Genomic DNA, 21,825 nt, shown 5'->3' with positions numbered 1-21,825 from the left:
AGGTGGTTCACTACAGAACTAAAGTCGGTGACAACATGTCCATAGGACCTTACAGGTTCTAAGGTCAGTACCAGTCTGGGTGATGTGGGCTGGGGACAGCCTTTGGTAGCCTCTGCCTTGGGCCTACCCCTATCTCCTCCCACATGGTGCCCCAGGCACTGCATCTCCGTCATCCCTATCTGGCAACGGTCTGCCCTAACTGTCAGACCTGCACTTCAATCCTCCTCTGTCGACCTATGACTTGGGAAACCTACCCTGTTACCTAGGTCTGCTCTTTCCTCCTCGTCCACTACCTGTGCCACAGTGATGGCGGCCAGACCACCAGCCTCTGGATCATGTGTGGCAATCATTACAGGGATGCTGCATTTCTTCCCCGATCTACTGAGGGGACCTGCTATGTCCACAGCAACTTGTTGCAACGGTTCTCCTATGGCCAGAGGCCCAGAGACAACACAACCGCTGGAGTGCCCCATCTGCCAACGCATGGCACCAGCCTTACAGTTGGTCTAGGCGTAATCTGACATTCCAGACCAGGGTAAGCTCTGTGTCAAGCACTTCAGGGTATGGTCTATCTCTGAGTGGCTGTCCAAAGGGGTTTTGCTGGCAACCGACACAGGTTGTGCAGGAAAGTTCCCTGTGGGGACCAGCTGGACATGTTTCCTATCTGGTCCATCCCCTCCCACTTTCCTGGCTACCCTGTACCTTAACCCTTCCCGCCAGGTAAAACTTTCCTGCCCCAACCCTGTCAAGGCAGGCCACTGCCAGAGTGGTGCCTCATGCCTTTCAGGGATGGGTCAGAGAGTTGAGCCTCCCTAAACTCCTGCCTGAGGCCCTCAATCTTTCCTAAATTGGGACACTCTACAGGGGGATCTAGGTGGGGACTACTAGGGTCAGTCTGGTAGTGGTCAGTCACGGAAAAGTCAGTGTGGTTTCTCATACTCACCACCGGAGTTGGCAATCCACTTGGGTCAGGAGCATCATTGGGCACCCCCACAGGATCAAACTAGCTGGAACCAACATCCTCTGCATTGCTAGGTGATGTAGGCATACCAGAGGCAAAAGGCATGCGGGGTCGATGTGCCGATCTAGCCGTTGTAATCTTTCCCTCTGGGCTGGTTGGGGCTGTGGTTGTCTGTGCTGGCGAACAACTCGGAATGACCACCTATGTTACTGTGTACTATGATACTATGTATTATGTTACTGTGTACTATATTACTATGTACTATGGTGGTCATTCCGAGTCGTTCGCTCGGTAAATTTCATCGCATCGCAGCGATTTTCCGCTTAGTGCGCATGCGCAATATCCGCACTGCGACTGCGCCAAGTAATTTTGCTATGAAGTTAGTATTTTTACTCACGGCTTTTTCATCGCTCAGGCGATCGTAGTGTGATTGACAGGAAATGGGTGTTTCTGGGCGGAAACAGGCCGTTTTATGGGCGTGTGGGAAAAAACGCTACCGTTTCCGGAAAGAACGCAGGAGTGGCTGGAGAAACGGGGGAGTGTCTGGGTGAACGCTGGGTGTGTTTGTGACGTCAAACCAGGAACGACAAGCACTGAACTGATCGCACTGGCAGAGTAAGTCTCGAGCTACTCAGAAACTACACAGAGAGGTCTTTTCGCAATATTGCGAATCTTTCGTTTGCAATTTTACTATGCTAATATTCACTCCCAATAGGCGGCGGCTTAGCGTGTGCAATGCTGCTAAAAGCAGCTTGCGAGCGAACAACTCGGAATGAGGGCCTATGTTACTATGTACTATGTCACTGTGTACTATCTTAATGTGTACTATGGCCCTCATTCCGAGTTGATCGGTCGCAAGGCGAATTTAGCAGAGTTACACACGCTAAGCCTACGCCTACTGGGAGTGTATCTTAGCATCTTAAAATTGCGAACGAAGTATTCGCAATATTGCGATCACAAACTACTTAGCAGTTTTAGAGTAGCTCCACACTTACTCTGCCTGTGCGATCAGTTCAGTGCTTGTCGTTCCTGGTTTGACGTCACAAACACACCCAGCGTTCGCCCAGACACTCCCCCGTTTCTCCGGCCACTCCTGCGTTTTTCCCGGAAACGGTAGCGTTTTCATCCACACGCCCATAAAACGCCGTGTTTCCGCCCAGTAACACCCATTTCCTGTCAATCACACTACGATCGCCTGAGCGAAGAAAAAGCCGTGAGTAAAAATACTATCTTCATTGTAAAATTACTTGGCGCAGTCGCAGTGCGAATATTGCGCATGCGTACTAAGCGGATTTTCACTGCGATGCGATGAAAAATACCGAGCGAACGACTCGGAATGAGGGCCCATGTTACTATGTTACTGTGTACTATGTTACTCTGTACTATGTTACTGTGTGCTCTGTTACTCTGTACTATGGGGGTCATTCCGAGTTGTTCGCTCTGTAAATTTCTTCGCATCGCAGCGATTTTATGCTTAGTGCGCATGCGCAATGTCCGCAGTGCGACTGCGCCAAGTAAATTTGCTATGAAGTTAGGATTTTTACTCACGGCTTTTCCTTCGCTCAGGCGATCGTAGTGTGATTGACAGGAAATGGGTGTTACTGGGCGGAAACAGGCCGTTTTATTGGCGTGTGGGAAAAAATGCTACCGTTTCTGGTAAAAACGCAGGAGTGGCCGGAGAAACGGGGGAGTGTCTGGGCGAACGCTGGGTGTGTTTGTGACGTCAAACCAGGAACGACAAGCACTGAACTGATCGCAGATGCCGAGTAAGTCTGAAGCTACTCAGAAACTGCTAAGAAGTGTGCTAATCGCAATATTGCGAATCCGTCGTTTGCAATTTTAAGATTCACTCCCAGTAGGCAGCGGCTTAGCATGAGTAAATCTGCTGAAATCAGCTTGCGAGCGAACAACTCGGAATGACCACCTATGTTACTCTGTACTATTATGGGGGTCATTCCGAGTTGTTCGCTCGCAAGCTGATTTTAGCAGATTTACTCATGCTAAGTCGCCGCCTACTGGGAGTGAATCTTAGCTTCTTAAAATTGCGAACGACGTATTCGAGATTAGCACACTTCTTAGCAGTTTCAGATTCACCTTACGAAAGCCAGAATGAAGAAAAAAACCTCATAATGCCGTGAGTAAAATACCTAACTGCATAGCAAATTTACTTGGCGCAGTCGCACTGCGGACGTTGCGCATGCGCACTAAGCGGAAAATCGCTGCGATGCGAAGAAATTTACCTAGTGAACAACTCTGAATGACCCCCTATGTTACTGTGTACTATCTTAATGTTTACTATGTTACTATGTAATATGTTAACGTGTACTATGTTACTGTGTACTATGTTAATGTGTACTATGTTACTATGGCCCTCATTCCGAGTTGATCGGTCGCAAGGCGATTTTAGCAGAGTTGCACACGCTAAGCCGCCGCCTACTGGGAGTGTATCTTAGCATCTTAAAATTGCGAACGATGTATTCGCAATATTGCGAATTCAAACTTCTTAGCAGTTTCTGAGTAGCTTCAGACTTACTCTGCATCTGCGATCAGTTCAGTGCTTGTTGTTCCTGGTTTGACGTCATAAACACACCCAGCGTTCGCTCAGACACTCCCCCGTTTCTCCGGCCACTCCTGTGTTTTTTCCGGAAACGGTTGCGTTTTCAACCACACGCCCATAAAACGCTGTGTTTCCGCCCAGTAACACCCATTTCCTGTCAATCACACTACGTTCGCCGGAGCGAAGAAAAAGCCGTGAGTAAAAATACTATCTTCTTTGCAAAATAACTTGGCGCAGTCGCAGTGCGATTATTGCGCATGCGTACTAAGCGGATTTTCATTGCGATGCGATGAAAAATACAGAGCGAACGACTCGGAATGAGGGCCTATGTTAATGTGTACTATGTAACTATGTTACTGTGTACTATGAGGGTCATTCGGAGTTGTTCGCTCATTATTTTTTTCTCGCTACGGAGAGATTAGTCACAAATTGCGCATGTGAAATGTACGCAGTGCGCCTGCGCCTAGTAAATAAGCACAAAAGTTTGGTATTTTACTCACGGCGTAACTAAGTTTTTCCATTGTTCTGCTGATCGGAGTGTGATTAACAGGAAGTGGGTGTTTCTGGGAGTCTGCGGAAAAACGCAGGTGTTTCAGGGAAAAACGGGGGAGTGGCTGGGCGAATGCTGTTTGTGATGTCAAACCAGGAACGAAAAGGACTGAGCTGGTCGCAATGGCAGCGTAAGCCTGGAGCTATGCAGAAACTGCGGGGTAAATCTTTAATTCGCAATTCTGCTATGCTAAGATACACTCCCAGAGGGCAGCGGCTTAGCGTGTGCAATGCTGATAAAAGCAGCTAGCGAGCGAACAACTCGGAATCACCCCCTGTTACTGTGTGGTATGTCACTCTGTACTATGTTACTATGTACTATGTTACTATGTACTATGTCACTGTGTACTATGTTACTATGTACTATGTTACTATGTACTATGACACTGTATACTATGTTACTGTGTACTATGTTACTGTGTGCTATGTCACTGTGTACTATGTTACTGTGTGGTATGTCACTCTGTACTATGTTACTATGTTACTATGTACTATGTCACTGTATACTATGTTACTGTGTACTATGTTACTGTGTACTATGTTACTATGTACTATGACACTGTATACTATGTTACTGTGTACTATGTTACTGTGTGCTATGTCACTGTGTACTATGTTACTGTGTGGTATGTCACTCTGTACTATGTTACTATGTACTATGTTACTATGTTACTATGTACTATGTCACTGTGTACTATGTTACTATGTACTATGTCACTGTATACTATGTTACTGTGTACTATGTCACTGTGTACTATGTTACTATGTACTATGTCACTGTATACTATGTTACTGTGTACTATGTTACTGTGTACTATGTCACTGTGTACTATGTTACTGTGTGGTATGTCACTCTGTACTATGTTACTATGTACTATGTTACTATGTTACTATGTACTATGTCACTGTGTACTATGTTACTATGTACTATGTCACTGTATACTATGTTACTGTGTACTATGTTACTATGTACTATGTCACTGTGTACTATGTCACTGTGTACTATGTTACTGTGTACTATGTTACTGTGTGCTAAGTTACTGTGTACTATGTTACTCTGTACTATGTTACTATGTACTATGTTACTGTGTACTATGTCACTGTGTACTATGTTACTGTGTACTATGTTACTGTGTGCTAAGTTACTGTGTGCTAAGTTACTGTGTACTATGTTACTGTGTGCTAAGTTACTGTGTACTATGTTACTCTGTACTATGTTACTATGTACTATGTTACTGTGTACTATGTCACTGTGTACTATGTTACTGTGTGCTATGTTACTGTGTGCTATGTTACTGTTTACTATGTTACTATGTACTATGTACTATGTTACTCTGTACTATGTTACTATGTACTATGTCACTGTGTACTATGTTACTCTGTACTATGTTACTATGTACTATGTCACTGTGTACTATGTTACTGTGTACTATATCACTGTGTACTATGTTACTATGTACTATGTCACTGTGTACTATGTTACTCTGTACTATGTCTCTATGTTACTATGTACTATGTCACTATGTACTATGGCCCTCATTCCGAGTTGATCGGTCGCAATGCAAATGTAGCAGAGTTACACACGCTAAGCCGCCGCCTACTGGGAGTGTATCTTAGCATCTTAAAATTGCGACCGAAGTAATCGCAATATTGCGATCACAAACTACTTAGCAGTTTTAGAGTAGCTTCAGACTTACTCTGCCTGTGCGATCAGTTCAGTGCTTGTCGTTCCTGGTTGACGTCACAAACACACCCAGCGTTCGCCCAGACACTCCCACCGTTTCTCCGGCCACTCCTGCGTTTTTTCCGGAAACGGTAGCGTTTTCAGCCACACGCCCATAAAACGCCGTGTTTCCGCCCAGTAACACCCATTTCCTGTCAATCACATTACGATCGCCGGAGCGATGAAAAAGCCGTGAGTAAAAATACTATCTTCATAGCAAAGATACTTGGCGCAGTCGCAGTGCGAATATTGCGCATGCGCACTAAGCGGAATTTCACTGCGATGCGATGAAAAATACCGAGCGAACAACTCGGAATGAGGGCCTATGTTACTATGTACTATGTCACTATGTACTATGTCACTGTGTACTATGTTACTGTGTACTATGTTACTCTGTACTATGTTACTGTGTACTATGATGGTCATTCCGAGTTGTTCGCTTGGTAATTTTCTTCGAATCGCAGCGATTTTCCGCTTAATGCGCATGCGCAATGTTCGCACTGCGACTGCGCCAAGTAAATTTGCTATGCAGTTAGGAATTTTACTCATGGCATTACGAGGTTTTTTCTTCGTTCTGGTGATCGTAATGTGATTGACAGGAAGTGGGTGTTTCTGGGCGGAAACTGGCCGTTTTATGGTGGTGTGTGAAAAAACGATACCGTTTCTGGGAAAAATGCGTGAGTGGCTGGAGAAACGGGGGAGTGACTGGGCGAACGCTGGGTGTGTTTGTGACGTTAAACCAGGAACGAAACTGACTGAACTGATCACACTGGCAGAGTAAGTCTCGAGCTACTCAGAAACTGCACAGAGATGTCTTTTCGCAATATTGCGAATCTTTCGTTAGCAATTTTAAGATGCCGCGATACACTCCCAGTAGGCGGCGGCTTATCGTGTGCAATGCTGCTAAAAGCAGCTTGCGAGCGAACAACTCGGAATGAGGGCCCATGTTACTACGTACTATGGGGGTCATTCCGAGTTGATCGCTCGCAAGCTGCTTTTAGCAGCTTTGCACACTCTAAGCCGCCGCCTACTGGGAGTGAATCTTAGCTTCTTAGAATTGCGAACGAAGGATTCGCAATATTGCGATTAGCACACTTCTTAGCAGTTTCCGAGTAGCTCGAGACTTACTCTGCCATTGCGATCAGTTCAGTCAGTATCGTTCCTGTTTGACGTCACAAATACGCCCAGCGTTCGCCCAGGCACTCCCCCGTTTCTCCAGCCACTCCCGCGTTTTTCCTAAATACGTCAGCGTTTTTTCACACACACCCATAAAACGCTCAGTTTCCGCCCAGAAACACCCACTTCCTGTCAATCACATTACGATCACCAGAACGAAGAAAAAACCTCGTAATGCTGTGAGTAAAATACCTAACTTTATAGCAAAATTACTTGGCGCAGTCGCACTGCGGACATTGCGCATGCGCGGGAGCGATTGATCGCTCCGTTGTGAAAAAAATCAATGAGCGAACAACTCGGAATGACCCCCCATATTACTATGTACTATGTCACTGTGTACTATGTTACTGTGTACTATGTTACTGTGTACTATGGTACTATGTTACTGTGTGCTATGTTACTCTGTACTATTTCACTGTATACTATGTTACTGTGTACTATATTAATGTGTGCTATGTTACTCTGTACTATGTCACTGTGTACTGTGTACTATGTTAATGTTTACTATGTTACTATGTACTATGTTACTATGTACTATGTCACTGTGGGGGTCATTCCGAGTTGATCACTAGCAGCATTTGTTGGCTTCGCAGCGATGAGGCTAAAAAAGGCACTTCTGCACATGCGTATGCGGTGCAATGCGCACGCACGATGTACTATTACAACGACCGATGCAGCTCAAAACCTACTCAGAGCTTGCGATCACTTCAGACCATTCAGTTCCTGATTTGACGTCCAGCCACGCCTGCATTTTTCCTGGCACGCCTGCATTTTTCTGAACACTCCCTGTAAACGGTCAGTTGCCACCCAGAAACGCCCACTTCATGTCAATCAATCTGCGGCAGCCAGTGCGACTGAAAAGCATCACTAGACCCTGTGTGACACTACATTGTCGTTGTAATAGTACGTCGCGCGTGCGCATTGCGCCGCATACGCATGCGCAGAAGGGCCATTTTTTAGCCTCATCGCTGCGCAGTGAACAAATGCACCTAGCAATCAACTCAGAATGACCCCCTATGTCACTATGTACTATGTTACTATGTTACTATGTACTATGTTACTATGTTACTATGTACTATGTTACTATGTACTATGTTACTATGTACTATGTTACTATGTTACTATGTACTATGTTACTATGTACTATGTACTATGTCACTATGTACTATGTCACTATGTACTATGTACTATGTTACTATGTACTATGTTACTATGTACTATGTTACTATGTACTATGTACTATGTCACTATGTACTATGTCACTATGTACTATGTTACTATGTTACTATGTACTATGTTACTATGTACTATGTCACTATGTACTATGTCACTATGTTACTATGTACTATGTTACTATGTACTATGTTACTATGTACTATGTTACTATGTTACTATGTACTATGTCACTATGTACTATGTCACTATGTACTATGTCACTATGTACTATGTCACTATGTACTATGTTACTATGTACTATGTTACTATGTACTATGTCACTATGTACTATGTTACTATGTTACTATGTTACTATGTTACTATGTACTATGTTACTATGTACTATGTTACTATGTACTATGTCACTATGTACTATGTTACTATGTACTATGTTACTATGTACTATGTTACTATGTACTATGTTACTATGTACTATGTTAATGTTTACTATGTTACTGTGTACTGTTACTGTGTATTATGTTACTGTGTATTATGTTACTGTGTACTATGTTACTGTGTACTATGGGATACATTTACTAAGCAGTGATAAGAGCAGAGAAGTGAGCCAGTGGAGTAGTTGCCCATAGCAACCAATTAGCACTGAAGTAACATCTATAATTTGCATACTATAAAATAATACAGAGCTGCTGATTGGTTGATGAGGAAATATCTCCACTGGCTCACTTCTCCACTCTTATCACTGCTTAGTAAATGTACCCCTATGTTATACCGCTTTCACATCGCTAATGCCGGATCCCACCCGGTAAAAGAAATGTGTCCTTACCGGGTGGGATCCGGCATTTGCTCCCGTCTGCAGGCTTTCCGACCCGGCAATATACCGGGTCGGTTACCATAGCAGCGGGGGGGCGCAGCAAGGGTGGGGGTGGAGGCGGCGCTGGGAGATGAGCTCATCTCCTGCGCCGCCTCTCCCTATGCTGTGAATGGGAACCGTGTCGCATCGACACGGTTCCCATTCACACCGCACCTGACCCGGTAATCAACCCGGGTATAATCGTTCTTTTATACCGGGTTGAATTACCGGGTCAGGCGACCCGCTAATTCTCAGAAAGTGCTTTCACATCGCACACTGACCCGTGTCGACACGGCAATATGCCGTGTCGATACCGGGTTATTTGTGCGATGTGAAAGGGGTATTGTTAGGGTCTCCTGCCCTGTGCTGCCACGTCGTCATGGCAACCGGGAGACAAGTGCTAGCGGAATAACCTGAGCGCAGCTGATACTCCAGTTCGGGTCTTTTGCTGTGCAGTGGTTACAGGCAGGGGATCCGGTGCTGGTTTTTGTGCTCACAGTCTGTGAGGTCTGAGTGGGGCGTGGACAGCACCTGCTTTATAAGGCCTCTTCTCAGATTAAGCAGATGCTGCTGAATCTTTGTTGGTTAGTCAGTTCCTGAAAATTAGCCAGTACTGTGTAGCTTTGTATTTGTTATTGCTTACTGCAAATAGGCCTGGAGATTTGGTACTACACTCTGCCAATCCAGACCTAGCAGTAAGACTGGAGTCAGTCGTTTAGCCTGCTGAAGTTCTTTTGATATTCTGTGAACCCAGCAGGTTTGTGGCTGTACTTTCAGACCTGCATGCTTAATCCTCTCTCACTGTGCAGGGCGTCCATGTGTCAGTTTAGTGGCAGGAAGCTGAACCTGTGCCCTGCAAGTGAGAAATAGGATTGTGGAGACTCTCCTTGTGTCTACTATTCCATCTCTGACCAAGGAGTTTGCTGCCACACCCGTTGGTAACCCTTTAGGGTTTTGCTGTTGCCCTTAGCAACAGCATTTCGGGTTCTCTACGTATTAAAACACAACATCTTGCTTTTTCCATCTGAGCATTTGTAATACTAGGGAGACACCCAGTTTCTTAGCCTCTGGGCTTATCTGTTCACTTTGTGTTGGTTTTGTTACCCTATCACTTTCTGTGTATGTGATGTCATATTTCCCAGTCTGTCTGTTAGTTCATTTGTTTTGCATCCCTCTCTGTTCAGACACCAGTACATTCCTGCAGGCACTGGTGTGCATAACATATTCAGCAGCCCAATACTCCTGTTGAAATTTTGTGGGAATATGGAGCATACCCCTCAAAATACGTTGCAACAGGTGGTCGATCAGGTGCAGGTCCTGACTCGTCAATTTACTGATTTGTCCATTAAAATGCACACCTCCCAGGCCGCTGGCGGAGCTCCCGCAGCAGCAGAACCTTCAGGGGTTAAGGAGCCGAAAGTAAATCTTCCGGATCGTTTTTCTGGAGATCGCTCGCAGTTCTTTTGTTTCAAGGAGAGCTGCAAGCTATATTTCCAGCTTAGGCCTCAGTCTTCTGGGTCAGAGATTCAGCGGGTGGGCATAGTGATTTCCTTGCTACAAGGAGACCCACAGGTCTGGGCATATGGGTTGCAGCCTGACTGTCCGACGCTTAAAAGTGTTGATGCTTTTTTTACGGCACTGGGCATGTTGTATGATGACCCTGACAAGACGGCCTCAGCCGAGGCTCAGATTTCGATCCTTAAGCAAGGGCGAAGGCCAGTTGAGGTTTACTGTACGGAGTTTCGGAGGTTGGCCCATGATACCCAGTGGAATGACCCAGCCCTGAGACACCAGTACCGAAGAGGTCTTTCTAACCAGATAAAGGACCAACTGGTACAATATCCCTTGCCTGATAGCTTGGATCAGCTCATGCAGTTATCCATCCGGGTTGATAGACGGCTGAGAGAGCGTAGGCTTGAAAGGGAGACCGAGGTTTCCTTCTTTCCCAAGGGAACCTCAGACTCTGAGGAATTTTCCGAGGAGCCTATGCAGATTGGGGCTACCCGCCTCTCCTCGCGTGAGAAGACGCGGAGGAGACAGCAGGGGTTGTGTTTGTACTGTGGGAATAAGGGTCATGTGGTAGTATCATGCCCAGAAAAGCCGGAAAACTTCAGGGCCTGAGGGTGATGGGAAATATCCTGTCAGGCCAGAAGTCAGAATTTCCCAAGAAGACTTTTATCATTCCGGTGACCTTGAAGATCCTCGGTCAAACTGTCAAGACTGAGGCCTTTGTGGACAGTGGGGCCGACGGGGTTTTTATGGACCGCCAATTCGCCCTGAAACACTCTGTTTCCTTAGTACCCTTGGCGTCGGAAATTGAAATTTGTGGGTTAAACGGGGAACCATTATCCCAGGGTAAAATTACCTCTTGCACTAGCCAGATTTCTTTGTTTATTGGAGCCACACACTCTGAAAAATTGTCCTTTTATGTGACTGTCTGTACTTTTGCCCCAATAGTGTTGGGGTTACCCTGGTTAAGGGCCCACAATCCTCAATTTGACTGGGTCTCTGGGGAGATTCTTAGTTGGGGTACTGATTGTTTCAGGAGTTGCTTGAGCCTTCCAGTCAGGCTCTCGCAGCTTAGTTTGCCAGGATTGCCAGGGTGTTATGCAGATTTTGCGGACGTGTTCTCCAAAAAAGTTGCAGAGGTACTACCTCCCCATCGCCCCTATGACTGTGCCATTAATTTGTTGCCGAATGCTAAGCTTCCCAAGAGCAGGTTGTACTCCCTGTCACGTCCTGAGGCTCAGGCTATGGCAGAGTACATTCAGGAGAACTTGGCTAAAGGATTTATCAGACCTTCACAGTCTCCAGTTGGGTCGGGGTTCTTCTTCGTGGGTAAAAAGGATGGTTTATTGCGACCCTGCATCGACTTCAGGGAATTGAACCGTATCACGATTAAAAACTCATACCCACTGCCTCTCATTTCGGTCTTGTTTGACCAGCTTCGTACTGCCACCATTTTTTCTAAGATTGACCTACGCGGTGCGTACAATCTAATCCGAATAAGAGAGGGGGATGAATGGAAGACTGCCTTTAATACTCACTCAGGGCATTATGAATATTTGGTGATGCCTTTTGGGCTCTGTAATGCCCCGGCAGTCTTCCAGGATTTCATGAACGATGTGCTCAGGGAATATTTGGATAGATTCTTGGTCGTATACTTAGATGACATCCTAATCTTCTCCCATTCCCTGGAGGAACATCGGAAGCATGTACGCTTAGTCCTCCAGAAACTCAGAGACCACCGGCTTGGGGCGAAGCTGGAGAAGTGCGAATTTGAAGTTCAGCAAATCGCATTTCTAGGATATATTATCTCCCCAGAAGGTTTCCAAATGGAGGGTTCCAAGGTACAGGCAGTCCTGGATTGGGTGCAGCCCACTAGTTTGAAGGCGCTTCAGCGTTTCCTGGGCTTTGCAAATTTTTATAGACGATTTATCGCTGGATTTTCGTCTATAGTGGCGCCCTTGGTGGCACTCACTAAGAAAGGGGCGGATGTTGCTCACTGGTCTCGTGAGGCCAAATCGGCTTTTGCCCGTCTCAAAAGGGCATTTGTCTCGGCCAAAGTGCTGCGACACCCAGATCCAGAGCGTCCTTTTGTGGTGGAGGTGGATGCCTCTGAGATGGGTATTGGGGCAGTGCTCTCTCAGATGGGAGTGTCTGATAATCGCCTTCATCCCTGTGCTTACTTTTCCCGTAAATTTTCGCCTGCCGAGATGAATTATGACGTGGGTAACCGGGAATTGTTGGCTATTAAGGATGCACTCGAGGAGTGGAGACACTGGCTTGAGGGGGCTAAGTTTGTGGTCTCAATTCTCACCGACCATAAGAATTTGGCATATTTAGAGTCAGCAAAGCGTCTCAATGCCAGGCAGGCACGATGGGCTTTGTTTTTTGCTCGCTTTAATTTTTTGATAACATATCGCCCTGGGTCAAAAAACATCAAGGCTGATGCGCTCTTGCGGAGTTTTGCTCCAATCCAAGAGACCACCGAGGAGCCGTTGCCCATTGTGTCCCCCTCATGTATTAAAGTGGGCATTACCCAGGACCTCTTGTCATTAGTCCTTAGAGCACAGGAGCAGGCTCCTCCAGACCTTCCGGTAGGTCTTTTGTTTGTGCCTCCTAGGTTAAGACAGCGAGTGTTCCTGGAATTCCATGCCAAGAAGTCGGCAGGTCACCCGGGTATTGCCAGAACTCGGGAGTTGCTATCTAGGGCAGTGTGGTGGCCCTCGGTGGCTAAGGATGTGGATCAGTGGGTTCGGGCATGTGACATCTGTGCCCGAAATAAGACTCCTAGAGGGGTTCCTGTTGGCCCATTGCATCCACTCTCTATTCCATCTAAGCCATGGACCCACATTTCAATGGATTTTGTGGTGGACTTGCCCAAATCCTCGGGGATGACAGCCATCTGGGTTGTCGTTGACAGGTTTTCGAAGATGGCGCACTTCGTTCCACTGGTTGGGCTGCCATCGGCCAGACGCCTGTCTGAATTATTTATGCTGCATGTTGTGCGTCTCCACGGGTTGCCACTTGATGTGGTATCTGACCGCGGATCCCAGTTTGTGGCCAAATTCTGGAGGGCATTTTGTTCCGATCTCCAGATTTCTGTCAGCTTGTCGTCAGGCTACCATCCGCAGTCTAATGGGCAGACTGAAAGGGTGAACCAGTCCTTGGAGCAGTTCCTCAGGTGTTATGTCTCCAAGTGTCAGACTGACTGGGTTGCTCATCTGTCCATGGCGGAGTTTGCCTATAACAACGCGGCTCACTCTGCTACAGGGATCTCTCCTTTCCTTTGTGTGTATGGGCATCATCCTAAGGCCAATTCTTTTGACCCCCTGGACTCCACGCCTGGTGGTTCCTCTGTCGTTTCGGTCCTTAGAGGTATTTGGAGGAAAGTGAAGAAAGCCCTTGTGTCTGTGTCATTAGTGACCAAAAGGGTTTTTGATAAGCGGAAAAGACCCTGCAGCTTCAAATTAGGAGACTTCGTCTGGTTGTCTACCAAGAATTTGAAGTTGAGACAGCCATCTCATAAGTTAGGCCCCCGGTTCATCGGCCCTTATAAGATCACCAGGGTTATCAATCCAGTGGCATTTCAGTTAGATCTGCCCCGTTCTTTGGGTATCAATAAAACATTTCATTGTTCCCTTTTAAAACGGGCGATTAGTAATCCTTCTTCCAGAGGAAGACCTTCCCCTCTTCTGATACGTGGCCAGAGGGAGTTTGTTGTTGAAAGGATTCTTGACTCCAAGATGGTTCGGGGTCGGCTGTCATTTTTGGTGCACTGGAAGGGGTATGGTCCGAAGGAGCGGTCGTGGGTGCGCAGTTGTGATCTTCATGCCCCCAGACTGATACGCTCTTTCTTCTCGCAGTTCCCCGATAAACCCGGTGGTAGGGGTTCTTTGACCCCTCGTCAGAGGGGGGGTACTGTTAGGGTCTCCTGCCCTGTGCTGCCACGTCGTCATGGCAACCGGGAGACAAGTGCTAGCGGAATAACCTGAGCGCAGCTGATACTCCAGTTCGGGTCTTTTGCTGTGCAGTGGTTACAGGCAGGGGATCCGGTGCTGGTTTTTGTGCTCACAGTCTGTGAGGTCTGAGTGGGGCGTGGACAGCACCTGCTTTATAAGGCCTCTTCTCAGATTAAGCAGATGCTGCTGAATCTTTGTTGGTTAGTCAGTTCCTGAAAATTAGCCAGTACTGTGTAGCTTTGTATTTGTTATTGCTTACTGCAAATAGGCCTGGAGATTTGGTACTACACTCTGCCAATCCAGACCTAGCAGTAAGACTGGAGTCAGTTGTTTAGCCTGCTGAAGTTCTTTTGTTATTCTGTGAACCCAGCAGGTTTGTGGCTGTACTTTCAGACCTGCATGCTTAATCCTCTCTCACTGTGCAGGGCGTCCATGTGTCAGTTTAGTGGCAGGAAGCTGAACCTGTGCCCTGCAAGTGAGAAATAGGATTGTGGAGACTCTCCTTGTGTCTACTATTCCATCTCTGACCAAGGAGTTTGCTGCCACACCCGTTGGTAACCCTTTAGGGTTTTGCTGTTGCCCTTAGCAACAGCATTTCGGGTTCTCTACGTATTAAAACACAACATCTTGCTTTTTCCATCTGAGCATTTGTAATACTAGGGAGACACCCAGTTTCTTAGCCTCTGGGCTTATCTGTTCACTTTGTGTTGGTTTTGTTACCCTATCACTTTCTGTGTATGTGATGTCATATTTCCCAGTCTGTCTGTTAGTTCATTTGTTTTGCATCCCTCTCTGTTCAGACACCAGTACATTCCTGCAGGCACTGGTGTGCATAACAGGTATTACTGTGTGCTACAGTATGTTACTATGTTACTCTGTACTATAACTCTGTACTATGTTACTATGTACTATGTTACTGTGTACTATGTTACTGTGTACTAAGGGGGTCATGCTGAGTTTATCGCTAGCTGCCGATTTTCGCCTTTCTTCTAGTAATGCAAAATTCGTAATTTCTGCGCATGTGTATGGTACGCAATGCGCACGCGCAGTGAACTTTTACTACAGCCATAGTACTTTTACTCACATCCGAACTAAGCTTTTCAGTCTCTGTAAACGCCGCAGAGTGATTGACAGGAAGTGGGTGTTTCTGGGTGGAAACTGGCCGTTTTCGGGGAGTGTTGGGAAAAACGCAGGCGTCACAGATGTAAACGCAGGTGTGCCTGTAGAAACGCAGGCGTGGCTGGGAGAACGCTGGGCGTGTTTGTGACGTCAAATCAGGAACTGAATGGTCTGAGGTGATTGCAAGGAAGGAGTAGGTCTGCAGGTACTCAGAAACTGCACAGTCTTCATTTGACGCCGCACTGCGATGTTTTCAGTCGTGCTTTTGCTAAGCTAAGATACACTCCCAGAGGGCGGCGGCTTAGTGTTTGCATTGCTGCTAAAAGCAGCTAGCGAGCGATCAACTCGGAATGAGGGCCTATGTTACAGTGCACTATATTACGGTGTACTATGGGGGTAATTCCAAGTTGATCGCAGCAGGAAATTTTTTAGCAGTTGGGCAAAACCATGTGCAGTGCAGGGGAGGCAGATATAACATGTGCAGAGAGAGATAGATTTGGATGGGTTATTTTGTTTCTGTGCAGGATAAATACTGGCTGCTTTATTTTTACACTGCAATTTAGATTGCAGATTGAACACACCCCACCCAAATCTAACTCCCTCTGCACATGTTATATCTGCCTCCCCTGCGGTGCACATGGTTTTGCCCAACTGCTAAAAAATTTCCTGCTGTGATCAACTTGGAATTACCCCCCATGTGCACTGCACGTGTGGCAGATATAACATTTGCAGAGAGAGTTAGATTTGGGTGGGTTATATTGTTTCTGTGCAGGGTAAATATTGGCTGCTTTATTTTTTCACACTGCAATTTGGATTTCAGTTTGAACTCACTCCACCCAAATCTAACTGTCTCTGCACATGTTATATCTGCCCCCCCCCCCCCCCCGCAGTGCATATGGGCCCTCATTCCGAGATTTTCGCTAGCTGACGTTTTTAGCAGCATTGCACACACTAAGCCGCCGCCTACTGGGAGTGTATCTTATCTTAGCAGATTTGCTAACGAAACCTTAGCAAATTTTCTCGTACCGATTTCTCCGCAGTTTCTGAGTAGCTTCAGACTTACTCCTCCATTGCGATAAGCTCAGTCCTTTTCGTTCCTGGTTTGACGTCACAAACACGCCCAGCGTTCGTCCAACCACTCCCCCGTTTCTCCAGACACTCCTGCGTTTTCTGCTGGCACACCTGCGTTTTTCCGCACACTCCCATAAAAGGGTCAGCTTCCGGCCAGAAACACCCACTTCCTGTCAATCACACTTCGATCAGCAGAGCGATGGAAAAACGTTGTTATGCCGTGAGTAAAATAGCAAAGTTTTGTGTTAAATAACTTGGCGCAGGCACGCTGTGTACCATGCGCATTTTCCACCTAATCGCTCCGTTGCGAAAATCTGCAACGAGCGAACAACTTGGAATGACCCCCATGGTTTTGCCTAACTGTTAACAAATTACCTGCTGCGATCAACTCTGAATTACCCCTTATGTTACTGTGTACGGCAGGCCACTTTCTTCCTTGGTCCACTGCCCCTGGAAACAACTTCTTCCTGACACTGCTCCCCCACCCTGAAGACTGGCATCCATTGTCAGAACTTCCCAATATATACAAAAGGCACTGAGGTTGAAAGCAGGAGTCTGGACTATCACCAGGTTGGATAAGAGCTTGCAGGGACGCCTGTTTTGTATCATCTTATATCTGTTTGTCTACTTTTCGGAGTGGACCAATCCACAGGGTGAGAGTCTAGTACGACTGCCTTTTCTGCACATTTTGTATGTTTTATTGTGATTAAATTTTATTATGCTATGACGGCCTTTTTCTATTGTTTTTGAGGAAATCCAGCCGAGCACCTATGGTGGGGAAAACCATCTAAATACATCTGCGCTATTGTCTACTTGTATGGTAGACCAATATACAGGGTAGGAGTCCATTTTAACAGTGTTGATGCCCATACATTGGAAGATGTTTGTTTGCCCTATGATGTGTTTCTATTGTTTTTGAGGATACGCGGCTACCAATCCATGGTGGGGATACCCTCTCAATATATCTGCTTATCTGTCTACTTTTATTGTAGACTAGTACATATGGTAGGAGTCCATCTTACTATTGATATTCTGGTCTTTTGAGAATAAACGGTTCTGCCCTATGAAGTGTTTTTTCTTCCTCTAAGGAAACGCACAGGATAAAGGGAACACTTTCATGGGACAAGAATTCTTGCTCAACAGAGTTCTCTAGCGCCGAGGGATACAAGATTGGTGAAATTGTTGTTCATTATATACAAAAGGGTCTCCCTTTGTCCAGATGGGATGTTTGTAGCCACCAGGAAAATGACCTCCTTACTTCCAGAGGAAGGACCATAGTCTGTGTTTTTATTGTCTGAAGAAAACCATTCCATTTGGAAAGGATCAGATGTTGTAGAGGCCTGGAGTGAAATGGAGCATACTCCACCATATTGAATGTCGACACCATTGAGCCTATCACTCACATTTCTGTGTGAATGGATACCATTCAATTCTGCAGTAGCTCCTGAATCCTTGTCTGTATTGTGGATATTTTGTTCAGAGGTAGAAAAACTCTCTGAAGCCTGGAATCCAATGCAGCCCCCAGGTGCGCCATGCCTTGATAACTCCATTAAATATACAAAGGAAAGAAAGCAAATGCATCAGGACATTGTGATTGTCAAAGTCGAAAAATATCGAAATGCATATACTATGTACTAACACCAGGCGCATGCCCACTGTGCGCGCGCCCATTCTGCCGTGCGTGCACATACTCACAATTTGGGTATGATCGCTCCTGCGCGTGGTGTGCGTATTTACGGCGGGTTTGTGAGCGAATAGAGGGTTATTAGAACATTGCATATCTAACCCAAATACTGTACTTTATAGATATAGCTCTCTTGCATTACATCAGCAAGTTAGAACAGTTTAAATGATTCCCAGGCGAGGGTATTCATCTTTACATGATAGGAAGGGACAAACTAAGGTTAGAAGGTGATGTCTAGTATCCAGCTGTAGGGTATTTCAAGAGTAATATTCCGGTGTTGGTTAGACAAAAATCGCATGTTCCTGCATATAGTTATGTGCAGAAGTAGAATATAGATATAAATTGTATTTAAAATATATTATTAATGTGGAGGGAACGAGAATGGAACCCTGTCACACATAAATTAAATCTCCCACAGACTGAGATACAATGGCCTTATTTACACAAAGCTTTGACCTTATTTACACTAAGCTTTGAGATTCTATAAAGAGGGCCTACACCTTTGTTTACTAAGATGGCCAGGTTTCTCTTCAGAATAATGAGTGCTGAGTTGTCATTGTCTCACCTGAAAGGGACAAACAAGGGTGAACAATGCCCAGGAGCCGAGAATGTTTGGAAGATCAGAAACAATAGCTAACCACAACAAAACCAGACAGATAGGAATTTAGGATAAAAACATTCCTAGTCCAAAATCCATGGAGATAGAGGTATTCATATATATATATATATATACATATTATATGTATATATGTATAAATGAATAAATATATAATTCCTAACAAATTGTAATAGCAGGAGTATGTGTGTATGTATATATATATATATAAATGTATATGTGTGTATATATATATATATATATATATATGAATATGTGGCTATATGAATATCTTGAAGATTGAAATAGATAGTAATATCATGTGTGGGATCATATTGTTCAGAGTCACGTGAACATTAATCTTGGGGGAATAAGAACATTGTTAAAATTTACCTCATTAAGATATTAATAATACCAGATTTATGTTTAATGTGATGGGTTTAACTGATCATGGGGCGGGAACTCCCAAGTCCTAGCCATCAGCCACTTTTTGAACTAACCAATGTTCCCCGATGCAGGACATGTCCCACCCCCTAACCAATGGAAGAAGAGCACACAGTGTCTATTGTATTATGCCTTGATCTACTGAATAAAGAGCGTGTTGCAGGCCAGGTCACTATCAAAGACTCTGAACGCTATCTGTATGACCAGCGGAAGACCGGATCCGGGTTGCGCTTGCGAACAATTCTCACATATGTACATTCTCTGTAGCCATTATTTTGTTTAGATATCTTGTTAGTCTATAGTGTATAATCTGTACTGTTTTACCTTTTCTAATCAATCGGCAGTGGCCTTAGAACCCCGTGGTTTTACCCCATATCGCTGTTGTGTCCTCATTTCTCTGCTAGGGGTTAAAAGGTTATTATATTCACAAACTGCTTAAGGGTTTAACGTGTGTTTGGTAAAGTGTACGCACTGTGAGTACTTTATACCGTCAGTGCTACTTAAGGTTTAAGGTATAACATCGTTGCAGTACTTTGCTGCTAAGGGTTTAAAGTGTAATCATATCATTGCATTATATCATTAACAAGGTTTAAAGGTTATCAATTGTGTATGCGCACGCTGTGTGTGCTTTGTACCCACAGTGCGGCGTTAGTACGCTGAGTGCGTACATGGTACGGGACTCTGTGCGCAAATAGCGTACGAAGTACATAGCGTGAGCTAGCGGCCGCAGCGGCTCCATAGTAGAAGTGTATTAGAAGGTATAGCTTTATGTTTAAAGATAATAATTGACATTATCATGATTTAACCAGTTATTTTCTGGAAGTTTATCAACACAAGGACTGTGCGTAATCCCGTGGAAGTGACTTATAAGAGCCAATATACAAAATCCACCTTTAGTAGGAAAGTTAATTTAGGACCAAGGGTCAGTATGTTATATATGTGTGATGTTTCTTATAGGTCTGCTTTTATTGGTATTGTGAATAAGCGGTTGTTCATGTGATATTTTTATAATGAATATTCATGCCATTGATAAATAAAAGGTACAGTATGAGGTATAACATCTAGTGTGGATGGTTTATTCACATATCAGACCCCAGAGTGTTTTTACAACTAGCGCAAAACTCTCAAAAAATTATTTTTTTTCTAGTTTGTTATATACAGGTCATGTAGCCAGTATATAGAGTATATATTCACAAGCATATAGGAGGGTAATATTTTGCTGCTTGATTTATCATTATATTATTGGCTAATTAGTGAAAATAATAGTGCCCGGGCGTATCTCTTTCTTTACTCCTTGGAAACTAATGGACCCATGCCAAACCAGCTGACACAGCCCCACAGCGTAACACCACCACCTCCATGCTTTACTGTAGGTACTGTACACTCTGGTATCAGACCTTCTCCTGGCAGTCGCCAAACTCAAACACGTCCATCTGATCTGAAAAGTGGAAACTGTGATCATCGCCCCATAACACTCGCCGCCATTGTTCCATTGTCCAGTTTTTGCAGTCTTACCACCATCATAAGCGCTGGGCTGCATTCTTCTTTGTGATTAGAGGTGCATGGGCCTCCCTACGAAGTGTTCTTGTGGAAACCGGCACATTAGTGGCCATGTGGAACTCATGTGCAATGGTATGCATGGGAAGACCCCTGTTTGCAGCTCCCTGGTTACCACTCTCCGTTCCCTGGGGTGCAGTTTGGGGGGCTGGGGGTTTCCAGGGTGAGGTGCATCCTGCAGTGAACGTTCTTCTTTCATGCATTAATGACAGAGTGGATTTAGGAACCTTCCTAACATCCACAATGCTTCTCGCACATACCTCTGATCAAGCAGCCTACAATGATCCCATTAGTCAAAAGTACTTGCACATGGTATTCCCAGGTGTTCTCCCATCCAAATACTAACCAGGCCCAACACTGCATAGTTTCCAAGATCAGATGAGATTGGGCATATCCAGTGTGGTTGGCTGTAGGTTAATGCGGTTTTGGCAGTGTTGTTCCAGCTGGTCAGATGACCTATCTTAGTGTGTTACCCTCTATACTAGGGTAGACATTGACCATGTCTGCCCGTACCAATTACGCTTTTGTTAGGGTGATAAAGAGGACTAAGATGCACTGGGGATGTTACCGCAGTGCCTCCCGCCTTCCCCCTGCTTCTGAAACCCCTGAATCTGTCCAGAACTGTGTGAAAACATCGTCTTCTCAGCCACCAGTATCTGCTCTTTAGAGAGCCTGTAACCAGTAAGGAGAGACACCGCACTGACACACATACCCAACCTGGGCATCTATGGAGAAGAGGGGAGATACCTGCTCCTTCAGCACTGACACACATACCCAACCTGGACATCTATGGAGAACAGGGGAGATACCTGCCCCTTCAGCACTGAGTTAGGAGGGATCAGAGGGGAATAGTTTTATAGAAGCTAATTAGCCAGCTCATTAGGTGCTGATGTAGAGA

This window comes from Pseudophryne corroboree, unplaced genomic scaffold (assembly GCF_028390025.1).
Source record: "Pseudophryne corroboree isolate aPseCor3 unplaced genomic scaffold, aPseCor3.hap2 scaffold_665, whole genome shotgun sequence".
Lineage (NCBI taxonomy): Eukaryota > Metazoa > Chordata > Amphibia > Anura > Myobatrachidae > Pseudophryne > Pseudophryne corroboree.
The sequence above is the reverse complement of the archived record's forward strand: the minus strand, read 5'-3'. Positions refer to the sequence as shown.